Here is a 25,313-nt window from a genome sequence, read left to right as displayed (position 1 = left end):
TATAGAAGTTTTGTTCATAATTGCCAAAACTTGAAAGCAACAAAAATATCCTTCAATAGGTAAATGGACAAGTAAACTGTGGTGCTTCCAGAGGCGAAAAGAAATGAACCATCACACCATGAACACAAACAAAGGAACTTAAATGTTTGCTGTTAGATGAAAGAATCCAATGTAAAAGGGCAAAAGTATGGAGACAGTAAACAGATCAGAAGCCATCACAGGTTACAGTGGAACAACAAACAGATGAATAAATAGAACACAGAAGATTATTTAACACAGGGCAACTGCTGTTCTAAATCCAACTAGGGTGGACGTATGTCACCATGCATTTGTCCAAACCCACAGACTTTGTGACACCAAGAACACACCCTTACACAAATTATGGACTTAGTGTCAATATAGGTTCGTCGGCTGTAAAAAATGTACCAAATTTGGGAATGTTGTAATGGGAAAGGCTATGAATGCATGGGGGAATGGATGTGTGGAAAAATCTTTAACATCTACTCAATTTGTTCTAAACCTACAACTACTCTGAAAATAAAATTTTAAAAATCATACAGATTCTACCTCAGTAGCTCTGAAGTAGGATCCTAAAACCAACATTTTAACAGGTATTCCAAGACTTCTAATATATCTGATCTATGAATTACATTTAAAGAAGCAAATAAGCTGTTACTCTAATGAAGTATATTGATCAGGCATATTTTGCTGGTTTGATGATATTTCTGAGCTGCATGAATGATTCATACCATTACCAATTGCAGCAAGATTCAATTGGTAGAAGCCATGAGGTAACTAATTGTGTGGCCAGAGGACATGAATATTCTGGTGTTTAGAGGAAAACCTCACTAAGCTACACCTGTAACACTACTACAGTGTTAGTATATGACTGTTAAAGACTCACAGGGAGAATATAGAGAAAAGATCCTTCCTTAAATGGTAGAATGTAAGTGCCACAATTTGCATGTGGTTGCCTTCCTACATCTTCTCAAATTGTATTTCACTGGCCTCTTCACATTTTCAGGTTAACCCTGGTTATTATATTTTACTACCACTAAACAAAGTTAGTGCTTAAGAATTTAGCTCAGAAGCTTTATCTCAAGCCCCATTCTAAGACGATAATAGAGATGAGAATGAATGCAATGAAATACGTGACAGATTACCAGTCTTCTTTGTATGCCATTTCCCAATTACATTCATTATAATAAAATTTGTTATCTATTTAATTTAAAATATTTCCTATCTTTGCAACTACATATGCCACAGCCAGCTAAAAAATGAATACACAAGAGAACACTGAGCATAATTTTCTTTGTTTTGAATGACAGTTTGCAGGTTTGGGGTAACACATACTTAAATAATATAGCATTATCTGTCCTGGGAGAATCTTCCTTGTAGCTGTTTTTTATTTTTCATGAGAAAATTTGCAAATTGAATGCTACATTAACATATTCATTTAATAAGGCCATGAGCTGGCATGTGAAGCACTGTCTTCACCTTCCCTTTCAAATATTTAAATAGAAAATTTCTCTATTCAAACTACAACTTTCAGGTTTTCTGGCAAATTACATCATGCAGCAATCTGAGGGTAGACTTGGTACAGGAGTAATACTGCTTTGTCATCTTACCTTTTCCTGAGCATTGGCAAACCAGGCTTTGCAGATGAATGTACTAAACATCTCTGAGTCCCCCCCCTTTTTTTTCCAGTAAAAAAAATAACAGTGGCATTATGATGATTTGGAGCTACAAAGCAAATAATGACCAGCCATCTTACAGAGTCCTGTTCTGCACCACTTGACTTTCGGCACCAACCATTTCATAAATGTCCTATTTACTTTTGCTTTAATTTACAATTATTGAAATTTTCATAAGAATTTTGCAGCAACGCTAAGCATCACATCATGCTAGAGAGGAATTAGAAGTTTATTGCAGCCGGGAACTGACAGCCAACTCATAAAAATGAATGACATTATATATCATAACATCTCATAGGGTGTTCAGAATGTTAATAGCTTACTTCATCTTTCTTCAGCATAATGAGGCAGATAGTATAACAATATTCAACACAAAAATGAAGATTAAGAAAATCTGAATTGAGACAGGAAAGTAACATTTAACAGGATTCAGACAACATTCTGATTTTAAAAGTTTCAATTAAAAGACTATTAGTAGGCATTTTATCACAAAAGCAAAGCTTTGTTAACCAAAACAAATCACTATTTTGAAGAATATTGACACACTTAGTTCTTCCGTTTCTATTTCTAAAAACTTTAAATTTCTAACTCAGGTCAGCACTGCAAGATTCATTGGATAAAATGGAACTAGAGCAGTTCATTTGAGCTAAAATGATTGTAAAGATATATTTTAGACACATATCAGAGGTAATACACATCTCTGTGAAAATTATTCTTTAAACAAGGATAAGTCCACTAACTTTATACTTCTGAATTTTTAAAAATTTTATGTTTATATTTGGTTTAGGATTACTCAAAATAATGGAAACCACAAGAATTAAAATATCTTCATATTATAAAATAAAAAAATATATGTTTATACATATATAAGACATATTTATCTATATATATTTTCTAAATATTTATTTTTTAGTTGTAGTTGAACACAATATCTTTATTTATTTTTATGTGGTGCTGAGGATCAAATACAGGGTCTCGCACATGCAAGGCAAGCGCTCTACCACTGAGCCACAGCCACAGCCCCAAGAATTAAAATATTTTCATATTATAAAAATACGCAAATATATGTTTATATATACATAAGACATATTTATCTATATATTTATATATTTCACATTCATAATGCAAAATGCAATGAACAAAAAAAATAAATGAAATACAGTCAAATACTCAGAATAGCACATAAAACTTGAAACTGATTACTCACCTTTGCAAAAGTATACTATTTTACAAATTAACAAATTATGTCAATAAGATAATGAACAAGAGAATGATAAGGTGTGTCACGTTTGAGTCCTGCCATGTTTCTGTCTAATTTACAAATGCTGTCAAAAGACAGCAAAGTAGAAAATTCAAATGTCTTAGTTCATATTTTTGATATCTAAAGATTAATTGTGATCTAACTAAATTTTCTCCTCACCTTTCAAGATGTTTGAAACTGATAATACTCTTTAATGAGTCCTAAATGATCAATAGTGATTTGAGGTTTCAAGCAATTTATGTTTAGTTACATTATATAAATTGATTTTTGTCTTTAATTTGGATGACATTTTTTCTCTTCATATGAGTGCTGAGATACTTTTTGGTCAAGTAAACATTTGTTTCTTGATTTATGCTAATTGCACACAAGTTATTTTCATGTATCACCTAATTGTTAGAGATCTTCACATTACACTCCCATTTTATTTGGTGCTTCAATTAATATGGATGCTTATGAGTAGTTAAAATTTTTAAGATGGTACCATTGCACACTTGCTTTTAAATAGATTTAATGATTTGTTGAATTATTTGACTTTATTACATTATGTTAATGTTTTCTTAAAAATATTCCTATACCCATCCATTGTATTTGTGTTCCATTAACAAATTAGAAATTCTTTTTGTGAAGCTTCTAATTATAAATAAAAATACTTACTGCTTCTATTTTCTTTCATTTTCACAATTACCCTAGTTTTGCTTACTATGAGAATTTTAGTCAGCTTTTTCACTGCTGTGACTCAAAGACCTGAAAAGAACAATTTTAGAGGAGGAAATGTTTATTTAGGGGCTCACGGTGTCAGAGGTCTCAGTCCATAGACAACTGGCTCCGTTCTATATGGTGGAGGGAAGCAGCTCACATGATGATTAGGAAGCAGAGACTTTTCTCACCAAATCCAAATATATATACCAAGGGCACACACCCAGGGACCCACCTCCTCCAGTCACGCCTTACCCCCTCAGTCAATCCTATCAGAGGATTAATTCCCTGAGTGGGTTAAGACTCTCATAACCCAATCATTTCTCCCCTTAGCCTTTTTGCATTGTCTCACATGAGTTTTGGAGCACACTGCACATACAAACCATAACAATAACTAACACTGTATTTTGGATTCTAATTATGCATAATCAAAGGTTGACTTTTCTTTTTAGAGATAGGAACCCTAAATTTTATTCCTTTCTACAAGTAGCTTTATGTATCAGTTTAAATTGTTTGTTCTTGTCGAATAGTATGTCTTTGGGACAAGGCAATTTAGGGTTCACATTCACCAAGCCAAAGAAAAATTGTCCAAAGGATTAAAATACAACGGAGGGACTTCTGCCCCTACTGTTTTCTCCTCCTCCTCCTCCTCCTCCTCCTCCTCCTCCTCCTCTTCCTCCTCCTCCTCCTCTTCTTCTCCTCCTCCCCCTCTTCTTCTCCTCCTCCCCCTCCTCCTCCTCCTCCTTCTTTTTTATTTTGCTTTGTTTCAGTTTGATTTCTTGTGGCATTTTGGTTTTGATTTTTTTTACTATTCTTGTATAAGTAATTTAATATTTCTACACATTCACTTGTCTCTAAACAAAATGAATCGATCCTTTTTGCTTTATTTCTCAAGTTAGATTACACTTTAGTTTTCTTTTTTCTTTCTAGCTAAACTGAAGTACAGTTTTCAAAAGTTGCTGAATTTCAATAGTAAAATAACCATCAGAAAAGATATTAATCAAATAAAGGAGAGGAAATACTAACAAGAAAGGGCAATACAATCATATGAGCAAAACAGCCTCAGAACAATGAGTTAAATTCCCAGTGTGACCTGGAAGGGTAAGCAATGCCCAGGCTACAACATTGGCCTTAAAGTCATAGTAACAGAGATGTGAGGCACATTTTCAATGTGGCTTTGGACACATTAACTCTTACCTCTCTGTTTCTGTTTTGTTTGGTTTTGATTTGTTCTATAAAGATTATGAAGATAATAAAAATTTCTTCTGAATATTGGTCTCAGAAGTAAAATAATGGAGGCAAAGTCATCAGTACAGTACCCAGTAAATAATGAGAAATTTAAATAGTCAACTATTTTATTTGCACTAGCTAGTCTCTATTCATTTGAGATTTAAAGACAGTATAGCATTAAATAAAAATAACTTACTATAGCACTATAAGTAAAAGGAAAAGAGTTGCCATTTTGTTTCAGAATAGTTTCATGAAGTTTTCCTCCATAAATTAGAAGCAGGCATTTATGTAAAATTCAAACTGCTCACCTAAGAAATACCACAAATGATCCTTGTAAAAAATGTTCCTCTCTGGAAGACACTTCTTTGAAGATGATGAATATACAACTGTCTAGTTGTGCAAACCTAGGTGTGCAGATTTCTGATGTAGCTATAGAATTAATCTAATAATATAACACCATAAATCACCACAAATGTACACAGAGTCATTTCTGAAACTTAAATTGGCAGTCTTGTTTGAGTTGTAAAAATTATGTATTATAGTTTCAGGTTATGTCAAGTAGTGAACCCTTTGGTGGATGAGGGGAAGGAAAGACATAAATCTTTTTGACTAATGATTTAAATAAAGTATAATATGATTTAATTTGAATCTCATTCATCCTAACTCTAGTCAATTTCTGATTAGCTGTAAGTAAAGATGCATAAGCAAACAATTCAAGTACTTTAGGAACTGATGTTACAGTCATGTTATATCAGTCAGGGAGCCTCTACTCTTCTGCTCACTGAACAGAAAGGGACAGGCTATTTATTAGAAATTGTGGGCTAACATAGGTGGTTTCCATAGCATATCTGTAAATAATGACAAATCAAATTTATCACTTGGATGAGTGAGTTACAGGAAGTACTAATGAAAAAAGATAAGTTGGCTAGTTTATGAAAATCAAAAAAGAAAAAAACTGGATTAAAGAACTCACGGATATACAATCTAGATCATATCCAGCAGTACTCTGGTATCCTTTGGTCTATTTAATAATAATACTTTATTTGTACTGTTGAGAAAAAGGATTAGAAATAATATATGCAAAGCAAGTGCTAAATAACTGGTAGATACTATCATAGGTTGCTGATCTGTATTGGGGATCTAAACCAGAGCTTTGTGCAGGCTAGACAAGGGTTCTACTGCTGAGCTACATCTCAGTCCTGAATTGCCCATTTTCTTAGAGCCCTTTTGATTCTTTTCTCCTGGGAAGGGTACCCTGGATGTCCATTTTAACTAGATTTCACATCTGTAAAAATGAATGGAAAGAGAACAGAATGTAATCTAAATTTCTAGACCCAAGTTGATAGTATGAAAGAGCAGGAAGCTCTCCAGCACATTTCTATTGTCAGTAGGTAGCCATCCAAGAATGGGAGAAACCAAGTCTTAAGGACTGTCTTCTCTAAAAATTAAAGAATCAAATGAACAAATTTAAATATGGTAAGATTTTTACCAGCTTATAACCACAAAAACAAGGTTGCATTACTTGTTAGTCCTGAAATTATGATGACTCAATAGCCCCTACCTCTACACAGATTTTTCCAGTTTTGTTGATTGGTTCATTATCTTACTTCCCCAAATATTTTCTGGATTCACCAGAGTAGGCTTATATGTTCCACAGATCAATTATGATGTTCCTTGAAACTCAACCATCCATTTTGCTGCCTGCACTGCAGATACTCCCACAGTTTCTGAACCACTCACATATGGGTAGACCCTCTAGGGTTAATTTTGTTCCATAGATGGGGATACTTCTCTTAATTCTCAACAGTGATTTCTGTTGACAGTTCTATCCAGGTGAAACAGAAGATGATAATTCTGCAACATTTAAACATGTTTAATCAAAGTTCAAGAACAAAACAAAGAATGTAAGTAGAACACAGACCTTTCTACTACATATCACAGGTCTACAACTATGCAGACTTAGACTCAGATATGTTCTTAGGGATTTCTGGTAGGACACACCCATCTAGTTCCCTGGCGGCTGCTCTAAACCAGCATTTGGACAGATTTTTCATAACAGTTTTTAGAGCAACCATCTGAAGGTTGAAGAGGAAAAGAGACCTCCTTGTGGCCAGAGATCTAGATTTGTCATTCTTACTTCTTCCCTTATTGTCCTCTCTCCCAAGAATGATTTGTAGTGGACATGCTCAAGCTCTCAAAAGACTCCCATTTTCATTTCCTAGGTAGTGTTTGCTTTATGGGTAATCATGGAATAGTCCAGCAGCATACAATTGCATGGTAGGAGGATCTTCCCCATATCTGGGTACTTGGTCATACCTGGAACACCATCTAATTGGAAAAGATGAAGCACAAACTTTCCCTCTAAGATACAGTGATGTTTCTCATGCATGGTATAATCTAAATCTTTCCATGGTAAAAGAAACCAGTGGCTGATCTCAAAGCAGAATATCTGCATTCAGGGAATCCCATGCATATTCAGCAACCAGAACATCTAGGTCCTTAGTCTTAATAGTTCTGTTCATTAGTCATATCAAGATTAATTTCTCACTTTAATAACTAATGTTTAGAAGAAAAGTCCATTTATTCTGAAATCCAAAGAGATTGCAGACAGTATCTTTTAATAACTTAACATTAGCCTGGCACAGTGGTGCATGCCTGTAATTTCAGCACACCTTAATTCCTGATAATTCCCTTCAATGCCAGCCTCGGCAAGTTAGTGAGGCCCTGAGAAACTTAGTGAGACTCTGTCTCAAAAATAAAATAAAATGGGATAGGGATGTAGCTAAGCAGAAGAGCCCCTGGGTTCCATCTTCAGTTCCTAAATAAATAAATGACTTACATTAAACCATTTGACACTTTCCCTTTGAGACCAAGAAAAATCTGTTTACAAATATTATTACTTTTTTTGGTTTACAAATATTTTTTAATTAAAACTTTATCTTTCCAGCTTTATTAAATATAAATAGTGAATAATTGTATATATTTACAGTGCTCAATGTAATGTTTTGAAATATGTAAAATTGTTAAATAATTGCCACAGTAAGCTACATAACATATTATCTCACAACATCAACTCTTGGGGGTAGGGTGGGTAAAAATACTTAGATGCTCTGTTCTCTTAGTATCGTTTACATATAAGGCATTATAGACACCATGCTACATATTCATTCTCCAGAACTTATTTATTCTGAATAATTGAAATTACTCTTACATAAAAATCACTCTAGTCCCTAAAATCACCATTCTACTCTCTGCTTCCCTAAGTGTGACTCCCTTCAATGCCACATGAAGGAGATCAATTGTCAATCTGTGCCTGGTCTACGTCTCTCAACATAATGTTCTCTAAGTTCATCCTTGCTGTCACAGTGGATAGTGTTCAGATAAACCAAAAGGGATATGCTGTATGTACCTGGAGTAGTAGTACCAAATCCAAGCGGAAAGGGAAAAGTTTAGGAGCAGTTATCAAAACCTTGAGACTGAAATGCTGCATGGAGATAGCCATCCTCAAAGGCTGTGACTTTCTCGTGAGGGAAAGACCTCCAGCACTACACACTGCTGAGTTATTGACCAAGAGATTCAAGTTCCTGTCCACAAAGTCAAGTGCTGTCAATTCCCTAATTTACAGTCTTCAATAAGGACAAAGAAACCACCAACCACACATTCCATCTTGTTCACATACTCTATTGCTTCATCTTGACACACTTAAGACATGGTTTAAAGTAGAAGCAGCTATAGAATTGCAATTTTGTCTACTTGGGATCAGTGTTTTCTTTCTTAACATACAACAGACTCAAATAGGTAGAAGTTTCTCCACCACACTTCTAAAAACAGAAATTGGGTACAGGAGGGAAAAGTTGACCAAGTACCAACTTAGAAGTAACCACCAAATAAGCAGAGAAAATTTTAAATTTTATGTGTTATGATTTCTTCCATAATAAATTCAACACAGCCTATGTCAAACATTGCTATCTTTTGACCACTGGTAGACTACCTGTGATTAAAGTCCTACATTAACACCTGGCAAGAGAATAAAACTGGGGACCTCCAAATTAGAGTGCGAGAAGAACAGTAGAATAGAATGTATCACTGTTAATTTCCTATGCACTATTATCTCCTGTGCATATCTCAAAAAGAACAAATACAAACACACAAACACACTTCACATTATTTTGAGAAAAATAAGTCTAACATTCTGCCTTTATTTTATAAATATAACAATGTACTTTGCATACATCACGTGTTCTGAATTACACATTTTATTTCTAATACTTCTCTACTACTTTATTGTAGAAATGTCTATGTTTGGAAATTGTGTGTGTGTGTATACATGAATGTGTAAATGTAAGTGTTCTAGGCAGCTCTAGTCATAGGATCCTCCATCAGTCAGTTCCAGGAGACAAAGATGCAAAATAAGATTATTTTTAAAAGACAGATTATATTTCCTTCATATTAAGTTCATGCTGATGCTTGCACAGAACCATCAGAAGTAAAATACTGTGACAGTTCATCTGGATTGTCAACTTGATTGGCTGAGAGATGCCTAGGATTAAGAGACTTCTGAAAGAATGCATGAGGATGTTTCTGGAGATAACCACCATGTGGGATAGCAAACTGAGAGCAGAGACCCACCCTGAAGGTGGACGGCACTGTCCAATAGGCGAGGGGCCCAGATGAAACAGAAGATGAATGTACTGTCTTGTTCCTGGACCCCTCCTGGCTTTCTTTTTTTTTTATTGGTTGTTCAAAACATTACAAAGCTCATGACATATCATCTTTCATACATTTGATTCAAGTGGGTTATGAACTCCCATTTTTACCCCAAATACAGATTGCAGAATCACATCAGTTACACATCCACATTTTTACATAATGCCATATTAGTGACTGTTGTATTCTGCTACCTTTCCTATCCTCTACTACTCCCTCCCCTCCCCTCTCATCTTCCCTCTCTACCCCATCTGCTGTTATTCAATTCTCTCCCTTGTTTTTTTTCCCCTTTCCCCTTACAAACTCTTATATGTAATTTTGTGTAACAATGAGGGTCTCCTTCCATTTCCATACAGTTTCCCTTCTCTCTCCCTTTCTCTCCCCCCACTCGTCTCTGTTTAATGTTAATCTTTTCCTCATGCTCTTCCTCCCTGCTCTGTTCTTAGTTGCTCTCATTATATCAAAGAAGACATTTGGCATTTGTTTTTTAAGGATTGGCTAGCTTCACTTAGCATAATCTGCTCTAATGCCATCCATTTCCCTGCAAATTCCATGATTTTGTCGTTTTTTAGTGCTGTGTAATACTCCATTGTGTATAAATGCCACATTTTTTTTATCCGTTCATCTATTGAAGGGCATCTAGGTTGATTCCAGAGTCTAGCTATTGTGAATTGTGCTGCTATGATCATTGATGTGGCAGTATCCCTACTCTTTCTTTGCTTCCCTGCTGTTATCAGCTGAGCAGCTTTCCTCTGCCCAAGTCTTTCACCATAAAGTTCTGCCTCATCTTGGGCCCAAAACAAAGGAGGTGGCCAGCCATGGACTGAACCATTGAAAGCCAACTGTGAGCCAACAAAACACTTTCCTCTTCCAAGTTGTTTGTGTCAGGTGTTTTGGTCACAGCAATGAAAAAATGACTAACATAGTTGCCTATTAACTCAACTACTATGAAAAAGAGGAACCAGGATATTGAGGACAACTAGACTTCTCTGAGGAGATCAAAAACTTTTGGTAGAACTCAAAAGCTCTCTGTCATGAAAACTGATTCATTTGCATTAGAAAGGAATGTCATCACAGGGAATTCAGAGCTCCATTTACCAAAGAAGTCTGCCACATTAATTGTTAACACAGCACCAAGCTGTTCAGTGCTCACCTACTCTCAAACCTGCAAATTAAGCTTAACATCCTATAGGTGGAAGATAAAGGCATGTGGAACAAAGAAATTACAGGAGGAATATCATTACCCATTACCGGCAAGGAGAAAGGAAAAGAAAAAAAAATAAAAGAAAGAGTAAAGAAGAGGAGAATATAATGAGTATAGAATACAATCACGTATTGAGGGCATGGAAATATATTCGATTTTATAAATATCTTTTTGTTTCATTTAACAACAAAAAAAATGGAGAAATGAAAGCCAATGAAGCATACAGGAATAGGCTGGTTTCTACTACATACAAGTAGGGCTCAATCATGCTGGAGATTTTGAAAGATGTAGAATGAACTTTATTATTATAATACACCTGTGAAGTGAAAAAGCAGTGTATAGTATTTAATTTGGTGGTTTAATCTTATTTACTAGTTGAGGGTTATATCTTAGGTCATTAGCTTCCTGGTATTTCTGGCCCACCAAGAGAAATGCCCAGAAAAATACCATGAGGCAGAGAGGTGTGAAGGTAGAAACTTCTGTGGAATAAGCAGAAATGGTCAACTGAAGGTGCGGATGGTTTGAGGGCTGCCTTGGCAACAGGAGGGAAGAGTGCAGAGCATCTGTGACAAGCAGTAAGAAAGGCACACAGGATCTCTGCTATTATGGAGCTCTTAATGTGGGAGAGTCAATGCACACAATTAAACAAAAATATGAATAAAGTGATTTCTAGGAGCAAAAAAAAATGGCAGTAACATAATACAGAATGCAAAAAAAAAAAATGACTTGAGAACAGGCTGTGAAAGAAAAGGAGACAGAGGAGAACCCAGGTTAGGTGCAATTATGGAAGTTAGTGTCTCTGAAGAGAAAGAATTTTAAGTAAGTTCTGTAAAAATCTGAGAAAAGAACATTCCAAACACAGCAAAATATAAGAACCATGACTCTGAGGCAGAAACAATCGTGACAATAGGAATAATAATAATAATAAAAACAGTGAGGGGTAGACAGTGATGGAGTGGAGTAAGGAGGGGTTAGAGAGTGAGAGGAGATGAAATTGGAGGTGGGTGAGATTGCATAAATCCTGAAATGCAAGGTAAGTCATGTAGATTATATTCTAATGCATTGGGAATCCATAGATTTTAAGCACAAAAATAGCACAATCTCATATATATTTTAAAAATCATTTGGGATTCTTTGTAGAGAATGGATATTATGGAGGCAAAATGGAGGGAGTTATCAGTTATGATGTTTACAGAGATCAGGTTGTTCCCAGTGGAGGTGGAAAGAAGCAAGCACATCGGGAAATATTTTGGACCTTTATTTTTGTTCCCTTGTTTGTTGGTAGACTGCAACATAGAAGATAAAGTATCTTATATTTTTGTTCCATTAAAGGCAGATAAATATAAGGCAGGAGAATGGAATATTCAAAGTTCAGGAAATTTGTTTCTTGACTTAAGAGTATGTAGCTGCATGATCTTTGGTCACTCCCACAATTATTTCACACTTTGGTTTTTTTCGTTTCCAAAATGATAATCAATAATAGCATCTGTATGGCAGAGTTGTTAAAAGTTAAAAATTGTAGAGGTAAAAGAGCCTTGAAAATTTCAATGTTGTATGTAAATATAAGGTATTATTAGGGAGGTCCCAAGTTGCTTTAAAAAACTCTATGCTGTTACTTGCTGCTCTTTGATAACCTTTTATTTATGATAATTAATGTGATTAGTGTGCTAATTTTCTACAGTTGCACCCTGGGGCAATCGTGCAACAGTTGTAATTTTAAAAATTGGGCAAATAAGTAAATGTCAACCTGTAATAAAATCCAAATGAGTCCTTGATGTATGTTGATGGTGACTGGTAATTTACCTGATAAAATATTTTAACTGCCCAGTTACCTTGGAATAGCTGATTTTTCAAAGTAATTACCATGATCTGCATAGTGAAGTGTCATCACAGGGGATTTTAGCACATAGAGGTGATTTTTAATTTGCCGATTTAAATATTATATTTATTAATGCAATAGTAGTATTTTAATTCAGATTGTTAAGTTCAAAACCAGATTCATAGCATTCCGTACTACACTATACTATCCTATAATAGCAATGCATTGTTGGACAACATTGAGGCACTTGCTCCATTCTGGAAAATTAGCCTAGTCCAGCACTACAGTGGAGTTGTATGTACTGGTTGTGGTACAAATATCTGCTCATTTCTTACCTGTTTTTTTGTTTTGTTTTTGTTGTTTGGTTTTTTTTGTTTGAACCAAATAGCACTTAACTAAGTTGCTGAGACTAGTTTTGAGCCTGTGATCCTCCTTCCTCAGACTGCTGAACTGCTGGGATTAGAGGCATGCACCAGCATGCCCAGCTTCTTGGCTGTTTTTAACTATCATTGATAAATCATCATTCTTCTTGATAAAGTTAAGGTCACATAGGAGCAAAACTAAAAAGCTATTGAACATATTCTCCTACCTAGAACCTAACCAGTCTAAAGTCTAGGATGTATTTAAGAAGTCATTTCTACCTTAGAAGCATACTAATAGCATGGTATTCTAATTTATTATGATATTGTTCATTGCTCTCATAATTTTGAGGTTTTACTAACTTCTCATTTTGTCGCTTTGCTTTGCTTTTTAAAGCACGAGTCTCATAGATATCATCAGTTTGAGAAATCCTGACTTGAGAATAAATTAGAAATAGTTGAATTAATTGTTTGGAATAGTTATGTGTGAGGTTGGGAACAAATTTAAAGGGACAGAGAGAGTCTTGGAAAAAAGCATATCATTTTTCAAGATAATTAGAATTAACTTCCAAAGATATTGTTCTTTGATATATGGCCAAAACTTACAGCCAGTGATCATTTTTGATTCTGTAAACCCAGGTCAGGAAAATCATAATTTTCTAAAGGCCTAAAAGTTCTTGCTTCTAGTTCTTTCTCAGATTTCTTAATCAGTAATCAGAACTCTGCCTCTCTTATTAGTCATATATATGTTGTCAGATGCTACAGTTTCTGCCAGTGTGTTTGAATTAATATTTTCAACGTTTCATAAATTAAAGATGTAAAACATTATCAGAACATGAAATAAATTTATATTAATTTAAAAGTTAAAAAGTAGGAAAAGATCTGTGCAAACACTTCACTGAAGAAGATATATAAAGGCCAATAGGCATATAAAAAGATAATCAACATTATTTTTTCATTAAAGAATTGTAAATTAAAATCACATTGAGATGTCGAAATACTTATTCAGAATTGGCAAAAATTTAAAGAGTAAAGAAAATACCAAGTGCTAAAGAGGGTATTGAGCAACAAAACTCTAATATTTTGTTGATGGGGATCAAAATAATATGATCACCTTGGTAGACAGCTTGGCCGTTCCCTGTCATTTTAAATCTATTCTTCCAGAAAATATAGAAATTCTTCTCATATCTGTAGCATCGTTATTCAGAGTACATAAACTTAAAGAAACGATGCAAATATATATCAACCACCTTGTACCTTTAAAAGTTTGGTACATAAATATAATAGATCATTATTAGAAAATTTAAAATATGCAAACTTCAAATCTGTGCAAGAAAATGGATTAATATCACAAATGCCACAAAAGGTTAAATACTATTTTTTGCATTTATATGACACTCTGGTAAAGGCAGAACGATAGAGATAAATTAGATAAGAGGTTGCCAGGTCATATAGTTAGTGGCTGGGGACCTAGAACAAAGAAACTTACAGGAACTGATAAGGGAGGTGAAAATATTCTCTATCTTTCTTGCAGTGACAATTACTGCATTTTTTAAAGAATCAGCTATATCTAAACAGAGTGAATTGTAATAAATGTCAATTATACATCAATAAGTGTGATTTAAGATCTTATTTTAGCATAGTATGAATAATTTTATGGCAATAATTTGAAAACAGGAATAAAGAGACAAATTCTGAGAAAATATTACTAAAGAGGATAGAGGAAAAACAGAAAATATGAGCAATATGACATACTAATGAAATTAAATATTTATGTATTTAAATTTTGGAATAGTCCCTGCCAGAATTTGCCTATCAATTCATCTAATGACTTAAGAATGAAATAATAGTTCTAATCCAACTCTTAGAAAATAGAAACTGTGAAACCCTTTCCAACACATTTTATGAAGCCAACATTATCTGATAGAAAAATCTGACAGGGCAATACGTGAAAGAGAAACAAAATCCAGTCTCATTATAAAAATTGATGTAAAAATCCTATGCAAATATTTTCAAAACAAATCTAGTAACATTTAAAGAGTCTAATAAAGACTAACAGATTTATTTTTATTCCAGAAATGCAAGGATGTTTTAACATTCAAAAAGCAATGAGCAAACTTTGATTTTGATTTTAATAACTGTATTTGGGTTAGAAGAAGTCCTTGTTTTTAAGAAATAAAACTGATTTGCTGAGAGGTAAAGGGGAAATTTTGGTTAATTTCTCTCAAATTATTAAGTAAAAGAGAGGGGGAATGGAAATTATAAAGCAAATGAACAAAACATAAGCAATTTTAGCCAATTCACTATATGAACTGTGGCATCCTATTGTGAATTTGAACATTTCATGAAGAATGTAGAGTGACTTGTTCTACTTTTCTTGAACTTTTCCTGTTAGTTTGGAATGTTATTTCTCTCCCCTATCCAAATTTGTCCAAATTTTTTTTTAAATTTATCAATATAATTTATTCCTGAATAAAAAGAAAAATCATATTTAAAAAACTATGAGGAATGACATTTATTAGAATGCAGGGATAATTCATGAAAATCTCAGTAAGCTGTAAATAGAAAGCAGCTTTTTAATTTGATAAACACTATGCCCCTCCCCTTCAAAATGAGAAAAAAACTGCAGGGTAAAAAAAAAAAAATCAACTTCTTAAAGCTGGAATGTTAAAAAATTTCCCTGCAAGACAAAAACTGGTGGTAGATTCTTTGCTCTCATCACTTCCATCTATTTCATCAGTTCTCCTAGCCAGTGTAATAGGGCAAAGAATAAAAGTAAAGACTTGAACAGGCAAAATGCCATTTCATTTTCAGGCTCTACATTTGTGTTTAGGAAATGCTCAAGACAGTTTTCTACTTAATTATTAAAATTGCTATCACAGTTTAATGTGGCTTCATATACAAAGCAAGTAGAAAAACTGTAATTCATCATGCAACACATAGAAGATTAAGATACAAAAATGGTATACTGAGAATAGCATCAAGTACTTTTAGATAAATCTAAAGAAATCTATGTAAAATGTCTATCTAACAAAATATCATTATTGATTAAATTGGGTAAAATCTAAATAAATGGAAAGATGTCATGGTTTCATATATTGAAATTTCAAATTTATAAAGGCATCTCTCTGCTAAATTAATCTATTGATTACAATACCAATTGTAGTTTCAGGAGACTTCTTTACATTCGAACATTTATACAGATTCTAAAATTTAGATGAAAATACAAAAAGCTAAGGTTATATAATACCTTGAAAAAGAACAAAATATTTACATTATCAGATATCAAAGTCTATATACATGATAATGAAGAAAGTAAAATCTTATTGCATAGTTGGATAGACTAATAGAATAGAATCAGAAAATAAAACAACAAAAAACTTGATTGATGTCTAAGAGGGGCATTGCAATATAGAAAAGTTATCTTTAAAAGAGAAGTTCAGCAACTGGGTATCAGTAAGGAAAAATGAAATGGCAGCCCTTACTTCACACAATTCACAAAAATAAATTCATTCATGTAGATCTAAATGAGAAAAATAAAGCAATAGTTTAAGATTAAAAACGGACTCATCAGGGCCTGGGCAGGCAAATATGTCTTACACATGACATAAAAAAAAATTTATAAATTTGAACTGTGTTAAAATTAAGTACTGCATTCTCTAACAGTACCAGAAAGCTTAGAAACAAGCCAAACAACTAGAAGAGTATATGCAACTTACATCATTGATAATGGCATTTATTCAAAATTTATGCAAATTTTAACAGTAAAAAGTTAGACAACCCAACAGGAAAATAGGCAAGAATTTGAAGAGTTTGTATAGTACAAAAAATTATGCACATATCAATTAAACATTTGAAAAGGTTTTCAACCTCAGTAGTTATTCACCACATAAATACCCATTAAATCCAACATGCAACGTCACCATATGTCAGAATGACTAAACATATTTTTTTAAGTTTGTAGTTTTGACATTATCTTAGAGCAACTGAATATCTCTATGTATACTTTTAGGATACAACTGGGAAACCACTTGGGAAATAGCTTTCACATTATGTGCTGTGGTTTAATTCCCACTGTATGACTTAGAAATTTCACTTCCAAGCACATATTGAACAAATTCTTTGAGGCTTAATACTTTGTCCACTTTAGCTATTAAACCATGAGCAATTGATGCTTACTTATTAGTTCTCCCTTGTTAGGTTTTTATATCCTCCTCAATTTCACTTCTATTTTGCCCACTTGATCTTCTATCAACTGAAAAAAGAACATTATTGCTTTCCTTTAAACAATGTGTATTTACTGAAAATTTTACTTAATTTTTCAAGCCTGACATTTAATTAATAAATGCATATAATCATTATTTTGTATGTCATCATACATATATGATACAAATAATACGAAGCATCTATCTTTGTCCACTTAATATATTTTTTAATATTTATTTTTTAGATGTAGATAGACACAACACAATGCCTTTATTTTTTTATGTGGTGCAGAGGATTGAATCCTGGTCCCGCCCGTGCAAGGCGAGCGCTCTACCGCTGAGCCACAATCTCAGCCCCACACTTAATATTCTTAACAACAGATGACTTAGTTAATATGAATACTGCCTTTTTCAGTGTTTTCTTAATTTTATTTTCCAAATTTCCTGTATTTCCCTTGCACAAAGCTTCATTTTCAAGCCTTTTTGAGTTAATTTTTTATTAGGTTGGTTTCTTATGTCCAATAAATCATTGACTTTAGTACTAGATATAATCCTGGAAGATACCATGATTCCTCTAAGGTCCAACTCTAGAGAACGTAATAAGGAAGAATCTGTTTACAAAGATGTAGCTAGGATTAAAAAGCAATACTATAATAATGATAAGAAAGATGCTGAGGAACAAAGACAGATAGCTTCAGGAACAAGAGAAGGACAGTGATCCAGAACCATGTAGGTTCAGGGGGTGAAAGGAAAGGTCACCCAACAGGGGTCCAGTTATGAAGAGAGGCAGCAACTGGCAGAAGTTCAGCAGGAAAGCAGGATACAGGAAAGAAATGCCCCCTTCTCCATCTCCCTACCTAATCAGAATCCTGCAAGAGCCTCCCATTAGGTGTATTCTGCTGGAATTCAGCCTACAGAAGAATCTGGATGACATCTATGAGCACAGAGCAACTTAGACAAGAGAAAACTAAATCCAGGAAGCAAAGAGAAAATTACCAGAACAGCACTCCCACTCAGCATCCATTCTTGCCTTTTGCTTAGCTTTAAAAAATTATATCCACAGAACGTGGAGACCACAGGCCTAGTATAATTTAAACTGTGGCAGAGTGTCAGCAATTCAGTCATACTCCCAGCTGGAATCTAGATTTGCATGTTACCCACAGTCGTACTCTTCCGAAAGATAGCGAGGAGAGTGGGAGGAAAGAAATATTCACTTAACATAAATGTGTTAATTGCCCGTTACTGTTTTTGCTTTTGGTCATGAGGCCAACTTTGATCATAACTTCCTTTTTCCATCACTCATTCCAAGCTCAAACTGCACTTTCCCAAGCTTCTGCAGAACAGAAGTTTTTGTATCATGAGATGACCTAAATCTTCTTTTCATAGAATTGGTGAACTGGTGATCATGAATTTGGGAGCCACAGCTCTTCAGTGGTAGTTTTTATGGGACATATAAATGCTAAAAGGCTCCAGAACAGGTCTGGGAATGTAGCTTCATGGTAGAGGGCTTGCCTATCAAGGGTGAAACCCAAGGTTCAATCCTCAGGACCACACACCCACACAAAGTTCTGGAGTGAATCTCTAGATTCTGACTAATCCTTCTCACCCAATTTTCCCTTGTCATTCAGAATTACTCACCCCAACCAATATAGTAAAATTCTTTGTTGCCAGTTAAGTCCATGATTTTAGGAAGTAAAGATAGCAGGGGAGCAATTTTACATCCCAATTTAATGAAAAAATAGCTATATTTCATGGCAGAGTATCCCTTCCTTGGAAAGCAGAACATCCAATGCCACTGGATATAATGTTTTAGGGATGAAAAAAAAAACCAAATTCTGTACATAATGAAATAAGTACATCTCAATTTACTTTTTGGTTACTGAAACTGCATAGTCTGGCTATGGGACACATGACACTATAGGTGCTGGTGGATAGTTTAATCCATTAGGCCAGCACCACAACTTTAAACAATATTGTATCCTAGGTGGCACCAAAAGTGAGCCTTCAGGAGGCCATTCCATCAGGCCAGTTGCTTATTGGCAATGAGACATGGGAGGAAACCTGAATTTCAGTGGCATAAATCTAATATGATAGTCACTTTGCTGTAAAATTAGTTTCCTGGTCAAAGACAATGTACTATGAGATGTTATGGCAATAAAAGAACTATTCTATAAGGTAACATATGGTGATGCTTGTAGAAACACTGAGAGCAGGGAACCCATTTCCAGAATGTGTGTCCATTTCTACATAGACAGATCATTGCATACTATAAAGAATTTAATGTAGTCACCCTTCCACCAGGTGACTTGTTTTTATCCCTAGGGGATGGTGCACTATCAGGAGCTCACCACTGGTCTGTGGTATTGGCAGATTGGACATTCAGTAATAATAGCCAGATCAGACTTTCTAAAGGAAAGTCATTTTGTGGAGCTTATGAATATTTACAGTACATGCTTCTATGATTTTTTGGAGGGGCATGGTCCCATTAAGTAAGCTCTAGGACATCCACAGGAAAGGTCATATGTAAATTCACCTGATTGTAGAGCAATTCCTCACTTTAAAGGATTCCTCTGATAAACATGAAAGTAAGTTGGGAGAGATTTGGTGAATAAGCAGGAGCAGACTTCAGAAATCTGAGTCATAACTTATTGAATATACTTGTGATCTTAATTTTGTATTGAACTGCTAATGTGCATGCACAACTTAAAAACTTGATAACTTGGAGTCAGGTGTAGTGACTTAAGAGGCTGAGACAGAAGTCTTGCAAGTTCAAGACCAGCCCCAGCAACTTAGCAAGATATTGCCTCAACATTTAAATTATATTTTTAAAGGCCTGGAGATGTAGATGTGCTCAGCATTAAAACCTCACCCTTGGGTTAAATCTGCAATACTCATCCCCCCAAAAAAACCCCAAAGATTTGATAATTCGGATAGCACCCAGTTGGTGATGAGCACATCAAAGCACATAATTATCTAGTGTCCCGTTGTCAGGTATTTCATCTCCCTGGGCCTAGTAGCAAGGCAAAATTCTCAAATAGAAAAAAAAAAGTAATTTGACTCAAGGGGGTGTGGTTTTGCAAAAATAAGTAGGTATGTGAACTATGAATGTCTCTTAGGGACTAGATACAAGCTTTGAACAGCATCACTGTCAACCACCGATAATTCATGTACCCTCAGATCTAATGAGTCATAATGGCTAAGTATCAGGGCCTTATAACGAGAGTGAATCTGCCGTAAAGAGCTCTTGTTCTGCTCCCTTTCAAAATCTATTAGACTTGTGAATTAAGCCCGTAAATAGGTTAGAAAGTACACAACCATGATAATGCTCCTTCTAAATGCTAAAGGATATCTATCCTCTGTTCTTTCTACACAGCAGGCAGTGCTAGGGGCAGCTACCCATCATTTTCTATAGAAAAGATATATTTCCCAATTTGTAATAGCTAACTTTATCAATTAATATCCCTGTAAGAAAGAGAAATCTGGTTCACCAATTCACCACAGTGGCTTTCGTATAGGGACTCTTTACCTCAGTATGATCAGGATTTAGGAACTCAACAAAGAGTGCTGTAATATTCAGATACTAGAAACTGCAAAACTGTTGCTATCCATAGAGCTAAAGGGACAGGGGTATAAATTATACTGAAGTCCAAAGGAGATGGTGCTGGACAAAAGTCTTTTAGAATCAAAATATAATCATGCAGAATCAGGAAGGGAACAGAAAAATAAAGGTAAGAAATCTCTCTCCTCCTGCCCTCTGATATCCTGCTACTTCCTTGCTCTAACTCAAGTTAAACCCACTCAAACTAGAAGGTGATGAAGGAGAACCTAAGAGATACAGACTTAGGAGTTTACCTCTGGATACAGCAGCAAGCATTAGAGAAGGGATCCGAGTAAAATCAACAGAATCACCAACACAGTTTTTTTCTTGTCTATTTTTAATTTAACTATTCATTTTTATTTACATATAATAACTGGATTTTGTCATCTTATGTAATGATTTCTTATTTGAATATTTCCCTTTTTACATGTTTCTGTAATATATTCCCATGTGTATATGTTTTTACTGGTTTTCTAATAGGTTATGCATGTATGTATAGGTTTATTGAGAAACAACTCAATATCATTAGTTATCAGGGAAGTACAAATCAAACCTACAATGAAATATTACCTTACCCCAGTTAGAATGGTTATTATCAAAAAGTCAAAAAATAAGAAATGCTAGTAAGGATAGAGACAAAGAGGAATTCTTATATGCCGCTGATGGTAATGTAAATTAATATAGCCACATAGAAAACAATACAGAAGACTGTTTTAAAATATAATAATGGTCCAACAATCCAGGTCCTAGGTATGTATCCAAAGGAAATGAAACAGGTCTGCCAAAAACATCTGCACTTCCATGTTAACTGCAGCACTATTCGCAACAACCAAGAAATGGAAGTAGTCTAAGTCTCCAAGAATTAATGAATGGATAAAGAAAATGTGGTACATATAAACAATGTCACACTATTTAGACATAAAAGAAAATGAAATCATGTTATTTGTGGCAACGTGGGTGAACAACAGACATTAAGTTAAGTAAATATTCCAAGCACAAAAAGACAAGTACCACATAATTTCTCTCCTATGTGGAATTTCAAAAAATACATTTCATGGAAGGAAGGGGAAGCAGAAAGAAGTCAGATACAAAGCAGAAAAAACAGATAAGAAGAATTTGTTCTGGTGTTTACGGTCTAGTATGGTACTATTGTCTATAGCAATCCATAATTAAAAAAATTAATTAGAAGAAAGTTCTCCTACATAGAAATGATTGAAGTTTGAGGGACTAGAAATGCTAAGTACCTGGATTTGATCATTATATATCATACACGTTTATTGAATTATACTACATGTCATAAATATGCACACATATCCTGTGTCAATAAAAAAATTAAACCTAAAATTTAATGGATATTCAGGCAAATACAAATGTTAATGCTAAACATTGGTGCATTGTGTGTGTTTGTGTGTGAGTGTGTGTGGGGATGCATGATAATGCACTCGTGAAATAAGTATTCTCTAGGGCTCTGGAAAAATAGAGGCAGGGATAGACTGATCAGAGGTACGAGGGCCCTGTCCTTACATATTTATCGTGAATATTGGCTCAAGGACTAATTCTTTTTCTTCAGAGAAAAGTTATGGATTTCTAGTAACACCAGAGAATCAAAAGTTCACTGCCTATTATAGACGTATTAAATATTAAGATGATGACATATGGATGGTCTGATGGCTGTGGTGATTTCCTCCACCAGGTAGAGACAGGGATGTTTTTCTCTAGCTTTGAATTAGAGACCTTATTCTAAATCAGTAGTTCACATATTTCTGCACAAAAACACAATCAAACATAATCTTACTGTACTCCAACTAAGAGTTCACTTCAGTCACCCAATTAAAATGCAGATCCTCCATTATATCCATTCAGAATCTCTTTTAGTTTATGTTTTCTCCATCATGTCCAATTCCTACCCTTCATCTGTAGATTTATAATGAAAGCAATTTTTAAATTGTAGAATTAGTTATTGAAAACATCCTCTCAACTCTAAAGACTCATAAAATCCATATTCACCTCTGCATTTCATTACTTAATAGTCTGGACCAATCATCACAATATAAAAGGATGTTCCATTCCTCTTTTCCTTCATTGTTCACTAGGGAGAATTAGAAAACAAGAGGATTGAAGGAAAATGGTAGGTAGTTGAAAAATATTACATATGAGCTACTTCTTGAAATAATAGTCTAATGTCCCACAGGAAGACTCTATCTATAGGCTTGTTTTTTTCTGTAAATCATAGGTACTCAAAATTTTCTAGTTACTAGAGGGAGAATTTTCTTTATTTATGTTGTTATGTTGTTCATCTTGGAAAGGTAAAGGAAGAGCTTTGTAATGACACCTAAGATAATGGCTTCACAGTAATCTGTGTGATCATGTGGGATACAGTGTTTTTTTAGTTTCATACTCCTGAGAAGACTAGACCACAACTAGAGAATATTTGATGCAAAGAGTACAAACCAGGTACAATGAAACACAATAGAAGCAAGTAAAGATGCTTAGCTTGAAAAAAAAGAAGAGTTAAAGGTGACATCAAAGTTGCCATCAAATATTTGAAAGCTTGCTAAGAATGACCAGGGAGAGAAATTTTTCGTGGCCATTGTGGGCAGAGAAAAGAAAGATGGATGCAAGTTTTAGGATTGCACTTTGAACTGCTATTAGGAAGTAATTAAAACTCTCAGGCTCCAGATTGCTGTTAAGGAGCTAGGGATACAAATAAACGTGTTGTTGGGGATATAAAGGAAATCTAGGTGTTGAATGGAAAGTTAGACTAGTTAAGCCTTGTTGAGTCTTTTAATTCCCATATTCCAGCTGTATAAAACTGTACAGGGTCATGGTATTCTATTCCTGTAATTTAAGCTAATAAGAATAAAGGGAATCCACGATAAATGTGGTATAGTGTTGATTACTAGAATTGCAGCTAGAAATTCAGAGCTTGAATTTCAGTTATAGTTTTGTCTCTAGCAACTTGGAATTTTTAAAAATTAACTTATCTGAGTCTCAGATTTTATTAAAAATAATGATAATTATACTACCTATTTTACATGTTATGTATTACATTAAGTAGAAATACTCAAAACAACAAATACAAATAACTAATATGTATAGGATGGCATTCTAAACAAACTCAAAGATGAGAAAAATGCAATTACAGCTGAAAGTTTTGCTAGGTTTTTATAATACATAAAAAGATTAATGTAATTCAGCATGTAAATGTTATAATAGAAGTAAATTTAAAAGTGTTTTATGAACAAATAAATTTAGGAAAGTTAGGTTGGTTTGAAAGATGAATTATAAAAAGAAAAAATATAGAAAGAGATGCCATCAACCTTGTAAGAGAGAGCGAATTTAGGCAATATGCAAAGACTACATTGAAAATAGCATGAGCAAATGCATAAAGGTAAATAAAAATCTGTCCTATGCCCTTTCCCTGCAAAAAAATAAAATAAAATAAAAATGCACAGCCTACCTGATGGACAACAAGTAGTAAAAGATGACTTTCTTTACATTTGAAAACATCTTGTATGGTTCATGGCAGCTAGCAGTTATGCTAAATAGGTGTTTTTGGAAACAGACTATTTGATTTCTGGTTCTGGTCATTACAAAATAATGGACTTTGGACTTAGTCTTCTGCAATAAAAAACTATGAACTAGACAGAATACATTATGCAATGGTTTTAAAGTGTGTACAACAAACAGCATAGAGTTGTGATTCTTGAAGTAAACTCCACATTAAAGATGGATGTCTATATAGGACAACTTCCAAAACTGCAGTAGGAAAGAGGATGTAGGATTAAGCCAAGGTGGCTGGAATTTATAAGGAAGTTCCAAGAGAGGAATGAACTATGATGAGAATGAGACCAAAAACATGTTTAGAAATTTTCTTGAATATTTTACTGAATCCCAAATAGGACATGTAATTAAGATTTCACAATGCCAGACAGAAACAGTTACTGAGGGACAAAGAGCTAAATGGAGACCCCACTGGTTGAACAATGTTGGGAGGCATTCAAGTTTCAGCTACCAAATTGAAGAGACTCACTGGTTTTCTCCAGGTATTTAGTTGAGATCTCAGAAAGGTCTTGCTTACAGAGAAAGGTTCCTATAGTCTTATCAAAAGAAATACTCTAAAGCCATCCATTTAAAATGCTTAAAACCAAGCATCAACTGCATAAAGCTGATCTGGAAGTAAATTAACTGCTTATACACAGTAAAATTTCCCAAACTTTTGCAAAAGATGGACATCTCAAATCTAAATAACTTAGCATGGAAAATCTCAAGCAAAAAATAAAAACAGTTTTTAAATATGCAAAAAAAAAGAAAATTGACACAATCAGGAATATAAACAAGTAATAAGAATAGACATACAGAAAATTCAGATGTTGTTAAAAGGAGAAAAGAACACACCAGATATTAAAATGTGTTCAAAGGTTAAAGGAAAGGGTGGAAAATAGTAAAGAGATAAACTGCTAAAAAAAATAAGTTGTGTATTATTTCAAGTGTGAATGACTGTAAGTGTTATGGAACGTAGCATAGTAATAATAATAGT

At 34.2% G+C, this 25,313-nt stretch overlaps 1 long non-coding RNA gene across 2 annotated transcripts in view; it reads right to left on the bottom strand.

Moving 5' to 3' along the window:
• Nucleotides 1–24,334, bottom strand: part of LOC144377749 (uncharacterized) — a 194,688-nt gene extending 170,354 nt beyond the window's left edge. For both annotated transcript variants that reach the window (XR_013438794.1, XR_013438793.1), the window contains exon 1: nucleotides 24,234–24,334. This is a non-coding gene — a long non-coding RNA (uncharacterized LOC144377749). The remainder of the gene's footprint in view (nucleotides 1–24,233) is intronic.
• Between the last annotated feature and the right edge of the window lie 979 nt (nucleotides 24,335–25,313).

This window comes from Ictidomys tridecemlineatus, chromosome 5 (genome assembly GCF_052094955.1).
Source record: "Ictidomys tridecemlineatus isolate mIctTri1 chromosome 5, mIctTri1.hap1, whole genome shotgun sequence".
In the NCBI taxonomy this organism is placed as follows: domain Eukaryota; kingdom Metazoa; phylum Chordata; class Mammalia; order Rodentia; family Sciuridae; genus Ictidomys; species Ictidomys tridecemlineatus.
The sequence above is the reverse complement of the archived record's forward strand: the minus strand, read 5'-3'. Positions and strand labels throughout refer to the sequence as shown.